The sequence below is a fragment of the Eretmochelys imbricata genome, chromosome 1 (genome assembly GCF_965152235.1).
Source record: "Eretmochelys imbricata isolate rEreImb1 chromosome 1, rEreImb1.hap1, whole genome shotgun sequence".
NCBI classification, from domain to species: Eukaryota; Metazoa; Chordata; order Testudines; family Cheloniidae; genus Eretmochelys; species Eretmochelys imbricata.
The window spans coordinates 337,857,226-337,875,130 of NC_135572.1; positions in this window are offsets into that span (position 1 = coordinate 337,857,226).

Consider the following 17,905-nt stretch of genomic DNA (forward strand, 5'->3'; position numbering starts at 1 on the left):
GGTGGGGAGATAGATGGCATGCATATCCCTACCTTGGCACCAGACCACCTTGCCAAAGAGTACATAAGCTGAAAGGGATACTTTTCTATGGTGTTGCAAGCACTGGTGGATCACTGGGGGTGTTTTACTGATATCAGTGTGGGATGGTCTGGAAAGAGAAGACTGAGAGGGGACATGATAACAGTTTTCAAGTATGTAAAAGGTTGTTAGAAGGAGGAGGAACAAAAATGTTTTTTCTTAATCTCTGAGGATAGGACAAGAAGCAATTGGCTTAAATTGCTGCAAGGGAGGTTTAGGTTGGTCATTAGGAAAACTTCCTAACTGTCAGGGTGGTCAAGCACTGGAATAAATTGCCTAGGGAGGTTGTGGAATCTCCATCATTGGAGATTTTTAAGAGCAGGTTGGACAAACACCTGTCAGGAATGGTCTAGATAATTAGTTCGGCCACGAGTGCAGGGGACTGGACTAGATGACCTCTTGAGGTCCCTTCCAGTTCTATGACTCTGTGATCTGGGAAGGTGCATGACATGCACATTTTTAAGAACACAAATCTGTTCAGAAAGCTGCAAGCAGGGATTTTCTTTCTGGATTGCAAAATCACCATTGTTGACGTTGAAATGCCAGTAGTGATCCTGGGAGACCCAGCCAGTAAGATACTCCCATGGCTAATGAAGCCTTACTCCAAACACCTGGATAGCAGCAAGGAGCAATTCAACAATAGGCTCAGCAAGTGCAGAGGGTTGAATGAGCCATTGGCCATTTGAAGGGTCACTGGCAAAGTTTGCTCATTAGGTTAGACCTCAGTGAAAAAAATATCCCCATTGTTATAGCTGCCTGCTGTTTGCTTCATAATATTTATGAAGCAAAGGGGGAGAAGCTTCCCTGGAGGTGGGGATGGAGGCGGACAGGCTGTTTGCTAATTCTGAACAGCCAGATACCAGGGCTATAAGAAGAGCTCAGCGTGGAGCAAAGCGTCTCAGGGAGGATTTGAAAACCCGTTTTAGTAATGACCAACGGTAATGTGGACTGCCTTTTTCTATTGTGCCTATCCCTAGTCTGAACATTGTTATGACTGCTGTTGTTTTCTCATGCACATCCCCCCGTGCCTCAGTTTCCCTGTCCCTCCCCATCCTCCCCGCACTTTAAATCAATGAAGATGATTTAATTTTCAAGACATGGACTTTTATTGCACTCAGATATAGACATGGAAAGATCTGACAAAGAATTAAACCTTGGAAAGACGGTGGCATAAAATTGGGATGGGGGGAAAACATACTTATCTCGTCTTTGAAAGCTCAGCAGCCTGGCCTGTCATACATCAGGGCATGGATGGCTGTTATTCTTGGCATCCTCCCATGGGGTTGAGTGGAATGGATATTGCATTGGCCCACCTCACCTACTGGAGTGTGTGCCCACAGGTGTGGAACCTAGGGGTATGGGGGGTGCTGCAGCAGCCCCAGCTGCCGGCCCTGCAAGCCCAGAGTCCTGGCTGCCAGCCCCATGTGTCTGCGGTCCCGGCCTCAGCTCTTCAAGGGGGAGTTGGACAGGGATGAGGGGGCTGGCTTTCAGAACCCCGACTATTAAAAATGTTCCAGCACCACTGCACTGTGTCGGCGGGGCGGAGGGAGGGGATGTACGGTGGTGTTGGAATGCCATTCTGCAGTGGCTGCAGAGGGAATTGAGCTACCATAGCCTTTTCTCTCCCCTGCTCCGTGTCCCATCCCCCCCAGCATTGTTGCTGCTGCGGCTCTCCAGCACCCAAGGCTTGCAGTTTGAGGTCAACACCAACCCCTGCCATATTTTGTAAAGCGTGTGTGAAGGGGTTGAAAATCATAAGGGGGCGGGGGGGGGGGGAGAGGGGCCACAGGTACTATTGTTTGCGGTTCAAGCAATTTAAATGAAAATTACCACCATCTCACATAGGTGACCCTAGCTGATCTCACGCTCCTGAGGGGAACAGGGGCGGCGAGGGAACAGCTGCTGCAAGCTTCTGGGTACAGGCCAGATACTTATGCTGCTATGCTGTGTACTGCAATGATACCAGCTGAATTAATACTGGAGTGGCATGGGAAAATGTCCTGCTGTGGTGGAAGAAATAAATCAGTCCTCCCCAAAAATCTTCTACTAAGGGATTTTAGAGTCCCTCCATGAAAGTTTCCTGGAGATCTCTATGGAAGATTCCTGGGACATCCCTATGTACATAAACAATCTTTTTCACAGGGCACCCTCTGCCTAGCTGGTGCGGCTAATGGGAAGCAGATCACCACTCTACGTCAACTGTTGTTGTTTCAAATAAAAAATAGCACATAAGAACATGTGACCCCCTAATATTAATTGCATACTTACCGGAGGTTCCTTCCCTGGCATCCCGCTCGGCTGTGCTGCTATGCTGGGACTGGCTGGACTGCTCCGGGCTTACAAACAGCTCCTGGCTCTCCAGAACAATGGATCCCCTGCTATCCTTTCTTCCATTTTTTCCTCCTCTTCTTCTTCCAAGACCTCCACTTCAATGTTGCCTGCAGTGGCCTGGGAATCTGACTCCTCAGAGGTGTCCATCCTGTTCTTGCGGGTTGTGGTGGAGTCACTACTGAGAATAGCACGCAGCGCCTTGTAAAAGTGGCATGTCTGCAGTGCTGAACCAGAGCAACTGTTCACTTTTCTTGCTTTCTGTCAAGCCTGCCCCAGTTCCTTGATCTTTGACGTGGCGCTGCTGCGTGTCCCTGGGTGTAGCCCTTCTCCCCCATGCCGGGAGCGATCTGCTCGTAGATGTTGACGTTTCTGCAGCTGAATCGGAGCTGTGCCTGCCCTGCCTCTTCTCCCCACAGACCCAGAAGATCCACCACCTCCTGTGTACTCCAGGCTGGAGCACGTCTGGAGCGTGGAGCTGGCATAATTAGCTGGGCAGGCGAGCTCTCCATATCAAACAAGCAGGAAATGGAAATTCAAAAGTTCCCGTTACTTTATCAGGGGAGGGCTGTTTCCTGCATACCTAGCTGCTGGGCAGTGGAGTTGGGAATGGTGACCAGAGCGGTCACAACAGACCATTGTGGGACACCTTCTGGAGGCCAATTAAGTTGATGTAAGTACCGCAGTGTCTACACTGCCATTACATAGGCCTAACCACGTCGAATTAAACGCTATGCCTCTCACGGAGGTGGAATAATTAAGTTGACATAGCAGGCGAGTTACGGCAGCGGAAGGGACCTGGTAGTGTAGACACAGACATTATTAGGTCGATGGAAGGCAGGTTACGTCGACATAACTGTGTAGTCTAGATCAGGCCTTAGTGTAAAAGTGGAGTAACTCCAGTGATGTTAATGAAATTACTGTGGCTTTACACTGGTGTAAATCAGATAAGAATCTGGCCTTTGAATATAGCGATTCGATTTCCAGTTCTTGATCATAATATAGTTCCCAGGTCTTACGATGTGAGTCGGCATTAAAATCTAAGAACTGCTGTCTGTTGCTTGATTGTGTAAACAGATTGTTAATCCCTATACAGAAGATGAGAGAGCAATGGACTTCTGAGACTTTCATTTTCATTCTTAAATACAAGGGCAAATTCCTTCCATTTCTCAAGAAAACCAATCTGAAGTGTTTATCCACCGGACCTGTAGGAGAAAAATTGATAAAAAGATTAAACAGGATTCAGAGATTTACCCGGGTCTTTAGTAATAAATCTTTGTACTATGAAGACTAACACCATCTAACCTAATGATGCAAACGTGGTGCAATGTGTTGAACTCCATGGATTTTGGGGATTTTACAGGACATAAAATTGGAGTAACAGCAGTGAATCAAGCCCTCTGAAGGGATATTGCAGAAAAAACCCTGCCTTGTATATGCTGGAAATTAAGGAAAGAATAAAAAAGAACGGCAGAAAAATTTTGTCTCAAATTTTTTGAAAAATTGAAACCTAAGTTCTGAAGAGATAGTGAATGAGACATTCAGTGCAATGGCTCTGAACCTGGAATGAACTTCATGTAATCAGCACCTTGTGCAGGGACCCAGTCAAGTCAACTGGGCTTCATACAGACACAGGGGTCTGCCTATGGGGAGTACATTGCAGGCATGGGGCCTTAGGCCCCTGTCCATCAAAGCAGTTACGTATGTGCACCATTTGAAGCTCATATACTTTGTTAATTACATGTTAATGTTAATACTTAGTCCTGCCTGTAGTGCAGGGGACTGGACTAGATGGCTTCTCAAGGTCCCTTCCAGTTCTATGATTCTATGTTTAAGAGTGTCATAAATATAAAGGGAAGGCTAACCACCTTTAAATCCCTCCTGGCCAGAGGAAAAAACCCTCTCACCTGTAAAGGGTTAAGAAGCTAAAGATAACCTCGCTGGCACCTGACCAAAATGACCAATGAGGAGACAAGATACTTTCAAAGCTGGAGGGGGGCAGGGAAAACAAAGGGTTCTCTCTGTCTGTGTTTTGTTTTTGCCCAGATCAGAGCAGGAATGCAGGTTAGAACTCCTGTAAAGGGCTAATAAGCAATCTAGTTAGATATGCATTAGATTCTGTTTTGTTTAAATGGCTGATAAAATAAGTTGTGCTGAATGGAATGTATATTCCTATTTTTGCCTTTTTGTAACTTAAGGTTTTGCCTAGAGGGATTCTCTGTGTTTTGAATCTGATTACCCTGTAAGGTATTTACCATCCTGATTTTACAGAGGTGATTCTTTTACTTTTTCGTCAATTAAAATTCTTCTTTAAGAACCTGATTGCTTTTTCATTGTTCTTTAGATCCAAGGGTTTGGGTCTGTGTTCACCTATGCAAATTGGTGAGGATTTTTATCAAGCCTTCCCCAGGAAAAGGGGTGTAGGGCTTGGGAGAATTTTGTGGGGGGGAAAGACATTTCCATGCAGGCTCTTTCCCTGTTATACATTTATTAGTCACTTGGTGGTGGCAGCAATAAAGTCCAAGGGCAAAATGTAAAATAGTTTGTAACTTGGGGAAGTTTTAACCTAAGCTGGTAAAAATAAGCTTGGGGGGTTTTCATGCAGGTCCCCACACCTAGAGTTCAGAGTGGGGAAGGAATCTTGACAAAGAGCTTTGCTCGTTTTGGGTCTAAAACAATGGCCTGAATCCAAATCAGGTCAACAGTGACTGACAGTGGTTGTCTTTTTACTGGTGTATAAGAACAGTGTTTGATGACCATAGAGCTCATGAAAGCCACCTACATGTTTGGTACCCTTATGGAGAGTCTTAACATACTGGCCCAGGACTGAGTGGATATGGAAATCCTTTGAAATAGTCCCCTGAAGTCATGGCTGTGGTGCCTTTATTAAGCTGTGTAGTTAAGATTGCATGGCTGTTGCCTTCACAGAATTCCTCTGTGGTGGGTAAAGAGAGGATTTCACATTCTAGCCTGCTACTCTAGCACTGTGCCTGAACTTTAAATTCAGTTAAAAGAATAAAAACAAAACCAAAAAACATTAAAATCTAGAATAGAGCCTCTAAATCAGCTGGGTCTATATACAAAAAATAAAAGACACTTTCTTAGCCTTGTCTGCAGGTTCTCTATGAACTTTATACACAGCAGGCTGGGCAGACAGAAAACTCCAGGGGCTAAATCTGTCAAACTTGTATCCTTATAGGTTTTTACTACAAGTCTTTTGATCTTGAATGTTCAGAAATGTCAATTTTCAGTAAAATCTAATTAGGTGGAAAATTAAATTCAGTTACGGTGTATCCAAGCCAAACAATTTGCATCACCCTGTTTCTCTGCTCAGTCTTATGATTTGGATATTAGTGCAAAAGAGATGTGCTAAGAATAAAGTTTTGTCTACTATTCATCTTCCTAATACACTGAAACATTTAACTGCAAGCAGGTTCATTTTGCATAATCCTGCTTTTCTCTCCCTTCCTCCGTATAGTACAGCTTACGAGGCTCAACTACCTGAGCACAAGCTAATTCTGAGTTTTCTATTTGGCAGTTTCACCTTTAAATCTTTAATTTGGTTTCCTTCATGTAATGATTTGCACTTAAAGCATCAGACATACAGAAAATCTCCATTCTTCTCTATGATTTCGCTCAGAAAGGGGGTCTGAGCTCTATCCAGGGGACACTGCCAGGAGAAAAGAGAACTAACATTTTAGGGGACCCTTATAAAAAGGTCTATGGGCCTGGAAATGAAAAGTGGTTGCTTACATACGTTAAAATTGAACAAATGAGAGAGATTACAGTGATTCAGGAGATAAGAATTTCTACTCCTGGAGGAATTCTGCACCACTGCGCACACACAGAATTCATGTCTTGCAGATTTTTTTTCTCCTCAGAATATAAATTCTGCTGCAGAGGTGCTGCAGTTACACTTTTCACTCAGCCAAGGGCTGCTGTGGTGCCGCCAGAGAGGGCAGCCAGCCGGTGGCTGCATTCCTCACAGCAGGGCCAGGTGAGGCGGCATTAAACGGACAGAGTGGGGAACAGGGGCCTGCTGGGGGGTCAGAGACTGGGGTTCAGAAGGGTTAGTGTGTATGGGGGCACAGATTGGGACATGGGCTCAAGAGCTAGTGGGTTGACAGCATTGAGCCAGGGGCTTAGTGGGAGGGGGGCTTCAGGGCCACATGGGGACGGGGGAGGGCGCTGCAAGGGCACATGGAGATGCGGTGTGTGTGTGTGTGTTCAGGGACACACAGGGACAGGGGCAGATGTGCCTGACAGCCTCTCCTATTCTAGGAGCCTGCATGGGGGAGGCCCCCCAACTCCCTAACAATCCCTCCCCCCAAAAACCTGGTCAATACTTCTCTCACCCACAGTCAACAATCCTCCAGGTTCACTCCCAGGCTCCTTCCCTCTCCCTCATCTTCTCCATTACCCCTGACTCCCCACAAGCCTTTGCACTGCTTGTGAGGGGTGCAGGAAATACATTTCTGTATTGTAGTTTAAATGAATTATTTCTCAAAGTTCTGTATTAATATGCCTAGTAAGGAATCTATTTGTCAAAAAAAAAATCCTGAATCTTTTTTGTGTCAGTATTGCAGATTTTTATTTTTTTGGTGTAGAATTCTCCCAGGAGTAAACAGTACAGAATCTACTAGCATAAGAGGTTCCTACCTATGAAACTGAACACACAGTAAGCACAAAAGGAACAAAATCCATCAGTGTTTGTTCATAGCTGGTGTGAAACAATATAAACAATAAATACAAAAAAAGAAACCTTGAAGACTCAGTTTTGTGTTCATGAGAGGGAAATTTCAGTAGTGCATATAATTATGTGTAATATGTAAACTGATGCATGTCGAAGGATATCCGAATTTCAAACTCCACTTCCTATCCCAAAGCCTCCTTATTTGAATAAATTCCATACCCCCAGTCCATACAAATTAGTGGGATTCCAATGTACACAAAGAAATAAAGTGAATCAATGATAATACCCAGGGATCCTAGAAATCCATTTGCAGCAGTGAAAAAAACAAGAATTTTGCGTTTTTAAAGAATCTTTAGTTTTTACATTTTGTGGGGGGGGAAAACATGTATTCAATAAATTTTATTGAAAGTGCCAGTGTCACTTATTCAGTGCATGCAGCCTCCCCCTCTTGTGGTTGAGTTTTGAATGCATTTTAAATTTTCACAACTAAACATACTCCAATAAACTGCTTCTGGCATATAGGGATTTCTCTACGGCATATAGGGATTTGTGTTTTAATGCATCTCAAATTTTACTTCAGTCTCCAGACGTGACTAATTAAAATTATAAAAAGGTGCCGAAAACTTTAGAAATCACTCTTAAAGACCATGTTCCTGAGTTTGGCAAGGACAAATTTCACACTCATGGTAATGTGCTATTCTGTCCTGTATGCAGCCAGGCTGTAGATTACAAATTTCAATTCTATTATTATTTTATTACAATGATTGATGGCACTGGTAGGCTTTGAACTTGCATAAAAATCTGTAACTATCTCAAAACATTGTGTTCAAATGATATTATATAGAGAAACTGAAGTTCAGCATTTCATTTTAATTGCATAAAAATGTGGATTTTTTTTTAATTGGAGAATTTTTTTAATCACAGAAAACTAGGATCCCTGAGAATATCTGAGTATTAGGAACCAGACTAGTGAGGAGAGAGATCCCAGAGCCCAGGCTCCAGCCCGAGCCTGACGTCTACACTGCAGTTAAACAACTCTGTAGCTTGAGCCCGAAGAGCCTGAGTCAGCCAGGGGTGTGTACCTGCAGTGTAGACATACATTCTGTGCCTCCATATGTAAAATGGAGTCTGTAATATTACATAGTCTGATCACTTATGTAACAGTTTAATTCTGACTGCAGCGAATTCCTCGAAAACTGGTTTTCTTAGAGGAGATCCGTTTGGGGTGGGATGGGGAAAGAGTTCCCTTTATCGCTAACTTCGTTTCCACTTCAGAATATTTTCGAAGTAAAAGTGGTGCAATTTGACTGCACTGCTGAGCCCTCCAAATGCAGAGCCTGGGGGTGGAGTGTACAGAGGTGAATCCAGATCAGAAGTTTCCTCAGCCACAGGACTGTTTGAGCATACTGGACCAGTGTGGAAGCTCAGTACAGCTGAGGAGAGCAATGGGGAAGCACTTGTCTGCTTCCCTGATTATGGGAGGGCTAGGAGTTGAACCAGTCACCAGTGTAACTAGGCACAGCCTCAGGGCTGCTTTAAATAACCACACAGAGTGGCTCCATATGGACTGCTCTGCTAGGCGAGGCACAGGCACAGTGCTGCGATAGGCTCTGCCTCTTCCCTCACACCACTGGCAGACCCCCTGAGATTCCCCTCTGTCAGGGGAAGCCCCTGTTTGCCTTATGCAACACAAAGCCCTTGGAGCTGAGGCTGAGGTTCTGGCCCATTAACTTCAGTAGCTGCAAAAACAGATCCATTGATGACTTTTTATATTTTTATTTTGTTTTATTCAGATCCTAATTTATGGCTGGTCTAGGACAGGGGTCAGCAACCTGTGGCTCCAGAGCCGCATGCAGCTCTTGGCTGCCCCCTTCCGGGCAGCCGGTTTTTGAGGGGGTGCGAGCTGCAGGCTCAGGCCAGGAGGCGCTTACCACAGGCAGCTCCCGGCTGGCGTTGCAGCAGGGCTCTGGCCCCACGCCGCTCCTGGAAGCATCTGGCTGCCGGCATGTCTCTGTGTCCCCCTTGGCGGGAGAGGGGCAGCGGGTCTCCGTGCGCTGCCCGCGCCCGCAAGCACTGCCCCCGCAGCTCCCATTGGCTGGGACCTGGCCAATGGGAGCTGTGAGGAGGGTGCTGGGGGTGGGGGCAGCGCGCGGAGATGCCTCCCTCGGCCACAGCTCAGGCTAACCACCCACCAGGTGGGCTTGGACTCAGGTGGCTAGCCTCTGCCACCATCTGAGCCACAACAGCCATGCTGCTATTTTCAGTGCACTAGCTCATGCAGAGCTTGCGTGAGTCCGTCTGCCCAGACTGGGAGTCATGCTCTCAGCTGCTGCGTAGACAGACCCTCATTTCCTCCTCCTGGACAAACAGCTTCCTCATAGGCCTGAGGAGGAGAGCTCTGTGGCTGATTGGATGCACAGAAGAGATACAGCATAAGCCTGTTGGCTCCTGCACACCCAAAGCTTATGAAGCCTTTCCTGTGCCAGGAGTACCATTCTGTGCCAGGTGAGGAAAGCTACAAGGAAGCAGGCAGAATAGCCGGCCTTAGTTACATGTGGCCATGGGACACCCCCCCACCCTGTCAAGTTTGGGGTCCCCAGGAGCATCAGACTGACTGTGGGGTCCCAGTGAAGACTAGTTGGAAATCACCCCCCAAAGGGTGCACTGGAGGACCCAGAGCTTTCCCCTTACAGGGTTGATGTCCACCCTGCCTGTCCTAGGCAGAAAGAGGGGAGGGTGGCAGAGAGCAGCTGGGGTGGATGATGATGGGAGGGTTGGGAGGGGGAAAGTAGGGCAGGGTGGTTGATACCATGGCTGAGATCTTCCAAAACCCACACTTTTTGAGGAGGGGAGCACAGGAAGGAGAAGTGGGGGAGTGGCAGGGACTTTCTCAGTGGCTGGAATCACTGATCTCTGGAGGCCAGAGGGTTGCTGCAAAGTAACTTTGTGGGGAGGTCCTGAAACTGGGGTACCCATAGAATTCCTCTTGGGTAGGGGTTGTGGGAATGGGCCCTGAAGAGGCAGGATGGTTGGATACCCTGGCTGAAACCCACGTCCTGCATTCTCAGCCAAGACAGGAAGGAGAAATGGGGAAGTTGGGGTTTTCTCAGGGCAGTGGTTCTGGAACAGTTTGTGTAGTGGGGGTGCTGAGAGCCATTGAATCAAACTGTAAACTCTGTATATGAGTGGCAGCACCCTCTGCACTCCTAGTTCCAGCACTTATGTCTCAGGGATCTGGAGGGTGGCCTTAAAGCTGTGGTGCCCATTAGCTTTCTCTTGGGCAGGAGGCCAGGGGCTCCTATACACAAGGATTGGGTACTGAAAGGGTTTTCTTTCCCTTGGATTCTCCAGGAGTTACCAGCAGCTTGTTGTGCATGCTCCATGTGCTGCCAGCAACTGGGCTACCAGACTAGGATTGGATTGTGGATTTCCTGGGTGCTAGCACCCAGATGCTACAGGGTAGGCAAAGCAAGCCTCTGTAGTGGAATCCAGGCACTGGCCCCCTGCAGGCCATGCATGGATGCAAGATTGAGGCGGTGGCCACAGGCAACAGTGTGGGTACTTCCAGCAGGCAGAATGTTAAAGATCAAACATCTTTGAATCCAGCTCAAAAAAGGAATGTAGGGAGAGGGGTCAAGGCCATTGAAATAGCTCCCTCAGCATGGGGGAGGGAGGGCATAAGGAGGTGGGGGTGCCCCAGAAGCTCCATCACAGTCTTTCAACAAGGCAAGGCTGAAACAGGGGTGGCTACTGCAATCAGAGTGCACCTTCTCCAAGCTAATAGAGATAACATTTAATGGACAATATATGAAATAATCTCACTTGGCATAATGAAACCATGATGGAAGGTGGGGCAGAGAAAGATAAAATCATGGAGACTAATGGAGTAACTTGGATCTGGAAAAGCGAGTGTGCCACCCCCTCTGACATATGTAGGCTGTCAAACAAATAATCAGGGAGGCCTGACCTTGTCAAAATATAGCAAATTAATCCGTTGAGACCACAATACGTTTAAGGCTATGGCATGGGTCCATTTGGAGGCACTTTGATTGGATGGCTGCTAGGTGAATGGGAACAAAGCGGGACCAGGCTGAAACTGAAATTTGATTAGAATGGAGGACTTCAGCTTGTCTGGTGTCGTCCTTTGTAGTGACAGAGGTTTACAGGTTCCCTGACAGGAAGAGACCTGATCTTAGCAGGCAATTATGCTGGGCCCTCACTGAGAGCAAATATTGTTGGAACTTATGCAAATACAAATATGGAGATAAAAATATTTGTCACCCTTGCAACACACATTTACTTGGGGCTCCCAGGGGAGGTGGCATTCCATAAGAATAGGGCTGGGGTTATTTGGGTGCTCTCCATCTAGGAACAGGACTAGTAGTGAGAGTATGGGAATGGCCTCCTCTGCAGTGGAACTCAAGGTGCTATGGGTTCTCCTGTGGAATTGCCATGACAAGGGAAACATAGGGTGGGGAGGGTGTTCAGTAGGACTAAAGATCTCATCTAAAGATGTTAATTTTATAGAATGATCCCAATGCTGATGTCTTTAGATACAATTACCATACAATAAGAAGTACATTTTATTTTTTTTAAGGTTGCAGGGCCTTTAATGTAGTGGCTCTGTGAATCTCTCTTTTGAAGAGGGTGACCAAAAAGGTACCTGAGGAACAATCACTTTGGCTACTACCACTTGAGGAAGCTAGGGAATCATGGGAAAGACCTAGAATAATCAGACTCTTCTTCAGCTTGCTGTAAACATGGTAAGAGCTTGTAGATTAGGAGCCAGGTTGACCTCAAGCAGCTGTCTGTCCACTTCCAATATCAGTTGGCATTTAATCTGCAGTCAAGTTGTGTGCACATGCCAAGCCCATGGATGTTCATGATCTGCCTCTAAATGTTCAGTGCAGTGTCAGAGTGGCTAGTGGCATGCAGATCGGGTTGGTGAGTTACACGAGTGGGCCACTTGGATGAACTTTTGTTTGCACCAAGGGTGGATTCAACAAGATACAAGCCCATTGGCTTTATTTTGGGTTGGATGGTAATTTTAGTCTTGTCAGCAAAAGAAAAATAGAGCCAGGAGGCTGGCTTGTCTGACGATTGAATTAGATGCAGAGGCAGGTATCTCTGCTCATGGCTAATAAACGGGAAGTCTTGTGGAAGTTAGCTAGGAGGGCTGGGGCATCCAAGAAGAGCATGAACTACAGGCTTGGTGATTTTCCCTGTCACATGCCAAGTGGCACCTTCAGAGTGGGTATTTTCCACTTGGCAGTTAGCTGCCTCCTAAGTCATAGACAGACCCAATTTATTATTAAGGCAAAATCAAGAAATGGGGGATTTGAGCATTGGACAGTTCCCAGTAGGATTTCTTTTGAAGAGAGGATTGAATGCCAGCATTGGATGTCTGAAAGTTAGTTCAGATGCACATTGAGGGGGCAGCAAGTCTGGAAGTTCTGGGCCTCAACCAAGATACCTCATCACTGGCATGGATGGCAGGGCATGTTCTGGGATCAGCGGATGCCTCTCTTACATTTCTTGGCCAGGGAGGGGCCATGTGAATGGATCTGTGTGCTGTGTGCACCTGGTGGAAACAATTTGGAATTTAGTAAAGGCGTGGAGTCAAGGATTAGGACAAACCAAGGCTAAGGGTGGAGCCAGGTCATTTTCCAGGGTGTAACTATAACCTCTCCTGAGATGCTACAGCAGGGGATCTGGCAGGGGAGCCACTTGGCTTCTGTGGATGGATGCTACCATGAGAGGGGTAAGTCAGGTGGTGGCTCAGTTATGTGAGTGGGAAAGACTGGTGATTTCCCATCATGGAGCCACATATTCCCAATACCTGAGTTGTTCACGGAAGAAATGGTACACCTATCCCATCTATCTGGCTGGTATTGGGGAAGACATTTTTAACACTTTGGGAATCTGGCATGGGTCAGAGGGGGAAGGCAGCCAAACAAATTTCTGGTACCTCTAGGTGGCAGGTGCCCAGTGCAGGTAATCACTTAATAGGGGGGTTGGTTCTTTGAGAAACTGGAAGCAGAAGCTGATTAGGAGAAGGCATTTTTTAAAGGGTGGGGAATGGGGTTGGGACTCCTAATGTCTGGTACAGCAAGGAGATAACCCTTATATGAGAGGAGTGCAAGGGGATCCCAGCAATGGTACTGGGACCAGATTATTGGGGTGGGGTGCAGGAAGGATGATGTGCCAGATAGATCCCAGATGTGTCACTTTAATAAAGCCGCAGCCCATTTAACCTCATTCCTGGTGTTTAGGCAGTGTTGAAGAAAAAACACACTTGGAACTGGAACGTTTCATAAATTTGCTTCTGGATTAAATCTATAGACAGGTTGTAGAACCTCAAGGAGGAACCTCATTGGGCAGACACAGCCTAGTAGTGTGAATAGTGCTGTTACCCTGTAAACATTTTTATGATTGGGTTTAATTATGAAGATAAATTACAGCCCAGGATGTAGCATTACTGACATTGATACCCTTAGCCAGCCTACATTAATGACACTTTGTTAAAGCATTTGTATACCTTCATTAATGCTCTTTATTTCCCTATTTTCCCCTCTTCTACCAGGGATGAGATGGACAGAAAGGAATTTAACATATCACTTGATACCACCAACAAAATGTGCCCAAATAATTAATCAAAAATAAAATAAAACTCCTCTAAGCATATGTCTTTGAAGCATTTTTTACATTTCTTTTATCTTCTTTGTTCACTTCCCTGACCTCTAGTGCTATGCTGTAATGTTGCCTCCCTCACGTCCAGAGCAGAGACATCAGTAACTTGCCTTGGGGATGGGCATGCAAAGGGAATGTTCTCTTTTGGGGGGACCCATCTTTATTCCAGTTATTCTCTTTGTCATTTGTGTGTCTTTCTCCCTCAGCAGTGTGGTGAGCTGCAGCAGTGGGGTGAATACTGGTGGTGAGTACAAACTTTAATTGCATTCAGGGAGCTAAATTCAGTTGTGGGTTACACAAGCACAATGCAGGGCTTGTGCTTATAGGAAGTCTATTGGGTGCAATAGTGCAAGTCACCTTTAACCCTTACTTTGCCAGGGGACTGCAGATGGCCAGGGAAGCCTTGGAAGCATGTGGCCCTGGCAAGGCAGGAGATATACCCAGTGGGACCAAGGGATGTACATCTCTCTGGAAGTCTTGGTGAAGTCCTAACCACAACTTAAACATGCCTTCCCTAACAGAACCCCTGTGGGAAGGCTGCATGCAACTACCAGCTGATGTCTGACCCATGAAGTGGAACCCTTGAGTTTCCTTGCTGCCGCTGGCATCATGGAGAGCAGATAGTACCAGTGGGGGTGAATCAAACTCAAAAATCCTCAAGACCACTTCTGTGATGCTTGCTAGGTGAAGGGGTGGCTGTCTGAAGGGGTTCTTAATTCCTGGGAGTTCATTCCAGAATCTCAGGTTGGCCCCTGAGGATATGTCCACACAAGAAAGAAAAGTCCTAAAGCCTGAGCCCAGAAGTCCACACAGCAGTGAAAGATCCCCATAGCCCAAGCCCCACAAGCACAAGTCCAGCCACACGTGTCTAGTTGCTGTGTAAACGTACCCCAAGAAAGCTTTGTCCCCTGTGCAGGTAAGCTTTTCCCTTGCAGCGGACAGTTCTATTGTACCTAAGGAGTGGTGCTGCCTAGAGCACTCCTCAAACTTGATGTAGACAATCTTTAAACATTCTGGGCCCAAACCACTGAGTGCCTTGAAGACAAGGACTAAGACTGAATTTGATTCAATACTCTATGAGAAGCCAGTGTAGAAAATGGAGGACAGCTTTGATGTGCTCACAGTAGCAAGTGTACCTGAGGAGCACTCTGTAGCATCCAGGAGTTGTTGGAGTTTCCTGAGCGCTGACATACTACTTAGCATGAAGCTATTGACTGTATTCCTCCCCCCACAATCTGCATATCTCGACTTTCTTACACTGTTAGCTCCTTGGGCTAGATAGAGTGTGTCTTCTTTTATATTTGTACAGAATTGCACAATGGAGACCAGATCACAACTGAGGCCTTTGTCCCTACTGTAATTCAAATAGTACCATTACTAATATTCTAAAATATGGTGAATAGTACACATTAAAGTTAATACTTAAAATGTAAATTCACTACAGCCAAGACTTTGGACAATAGTGAATTTAATTGATCATAGAAGGTAATAAATATAACTAGAAGAATATTGGATTATTTGATTTTGTTGGAAAGCAATTTGACCTGCTTAAGGGACAAACAGTGGACAGTGTATTTTGTCATATCCAAAATTTAAAAGCCAGCCCCTAACGCAGACCGCCCCCATTCAAGAGATCACTTAAGTACATGCTTAACTTTTGCTTTGTTGAATCAGAGACAAATAGTTGGCACAGAATATTGTTGCACCTGGGTTCGCACCAGGCTGTGTAAGGAAGAGGAGATCAATTCTATTATTATGTGAGAACAGTGCTCACATCATGCTCTGTCATGCATTCTGTTCTCCACTGCTCAAAATCTCTATTTTCGAAATGCATCAGTAATCTTCAGCAGCAGCAAAAGCTCAGAGGTGTTTCATCCAAGAGATTCTTTAGTTTCTTGTATTGTACGTGCCAGTGTTTTGGGAGCAGCCTCTTATTGCACTGCCCTCTCGGGAATACCTTGTAAAAGCTGAACTTGCTGAGAAACAATGTTGAAATAAAAGCTTTAGTGATAGAGAGAATGTTGAAACAATGTATTTCAACACCTTTCCTGTCACCATTGTGATTCTGCAATGCTTTGTACCTGCCATGTGAAGATAACAGCTTTTTCATCCATTTAAGATCCCTGCTTGCATGAAGTTTCTTTATACAGAGAGGGGAAAAAAGAGGTGGATAGCAACAGTGCTGGAAATGGGGGACCAGAGGGCCATGGCCCCCACTTTTTAACATGGGCATAGTTTGGGAGGCAGGAGGTGACATTGCCTCCCAAAATGCAAGCTTCAGGAACTTATCAGCATTATCAGTTCTCCCACTGTGAAGTGTAGCCCCTGCGGGTGCAGCTCTGTGCCTGCCAGAGGCTTGCAGTTTGGGGGAGGGGCAACACTGCCACTCCACATTTGCCCAAGGCTTGTAGTTTGGGGGGGCAACTCTGCCCTCTGCCTCCCAAACTACCTCCAAGTTAAAAAGTGTGGGGCCTGGGGCCTGGGGCATGGTCCCCTGTCCCCACTCCAGTTCTGGTCCCGTTCTCCTCCCCCTCACACTTCTAGAAAGATTCTGGCAACCTGGACGGACAGTTGAGATTTGTACTGAAATTAGTTGTGGTGAAAAGCGCTTGACCGTCCAGGAGACTAAGGGCCTCTATGCTGCTTGTCCCACTGTCACAGGGTGTAAATCAGCACAGAATTTGACCCTACATGCCTTTGTTTTCCACAGAAGTGGCATGGCATAGGCAGCTGCCATGCACGTTACCACCAGCCCTGACACAGAAGGGAAAGGGAATTTCTGTTACTCCCAAAGCAGACTCAAGGCAGCCCCACAATGGCTTGCCTATCCCAGTCATTCAATTATCTGCTTGGGTAGGTGAAAGGAGATAGCCTGCCCTAGAGGAATTGCCAGGGGTTCCTCTGGGTCAGTCAGGAAACTCCAAGAACAGACTAACTCTGTTCACCCTTGGGAGGACATGAATACAGCTCTCCACTCGAAGGACTGACACTCAGGCAGTAACCTGCAAAAACAAAATATCCTTCATTTAACATATTAATATTCCTCAATACAATAGATCTTGAACACATACATGAAGACACAGAAACACAAATCCTATTAGCACAAGCATACACATTAGGATACCCAATACTGTAGTGTCATACAGCTGGAGGTGGCTTAAGTGATTACATTCTACATGTGGTGATCAATCACATGTAGAACGCTGACAGCAATTTTAATTAAAAACTAAACTTTATACATGGCAACATACATACCCAGACATTCAACTTTATTATACCCAAGTATACACATTCAGAAACCTATTCTGTATCTTAAACTATAATTAACATGCTCACTTTTGTAGGCTTCTTTTCCCTCTCGTCTATCACAAGGGATCCTTCTGTTTTGTCTCAGCACCAAGGCTGCTTCTCAGTAGCTGCTGATGCTTCTCTATCACTGTTGCGGTAGTTTCTTGTTCTGTCGCAAAAACCTAACCCTCTTCTACGACTTTGCTCTTTCTTTGATATTCTTTCTTCTCCTGCTTCTTCACCTTCTATTCTTGACCTCTTTCTTCTACTCCTTCTTTCTTCTACTAGCTCAAGCCTGTCAGCTTTCTACCTTAGATACAGTTTTTGGCCTATTCTGATTGGTTAGTCCCTCAATCCTTACCATACCTATCCTCCAATCATCTTTAAGTCCTCTCTCATTGGTTCTTATAAACCAATCACAGCCACTAAATTTGTCTGTGACTCAAAGCCGGACCTAGCTGTAAACTTGTGCCTTGCCTGACTGTCTCCTCCCTTCAGGTTTTGGAGTGACCTTTATCTAATCTCCACCTGCAGGCTTACCAAAGGGCAAATTGCTCCAAGACCACCATCTTAGTGTTTCTGGTTGTGATCACCCGAGACTTCCAGTTTACTATTGCTAGCTGTGACACTCTACACCATGGGGGAGTACCCTGTAACCCCAATATTCATCATTTGTATATAATTGTGATATTGCATCTAAAGCATGCCATGTAAGGTATCAGGGGAAAGTTTATGATCTGCTGAAACCCACTGTTCCATGTAAATATGTATATCATTAATGCATATGAAGTTATGAGAATTGTGCTGTCTGGTTGTCACTAAAATATG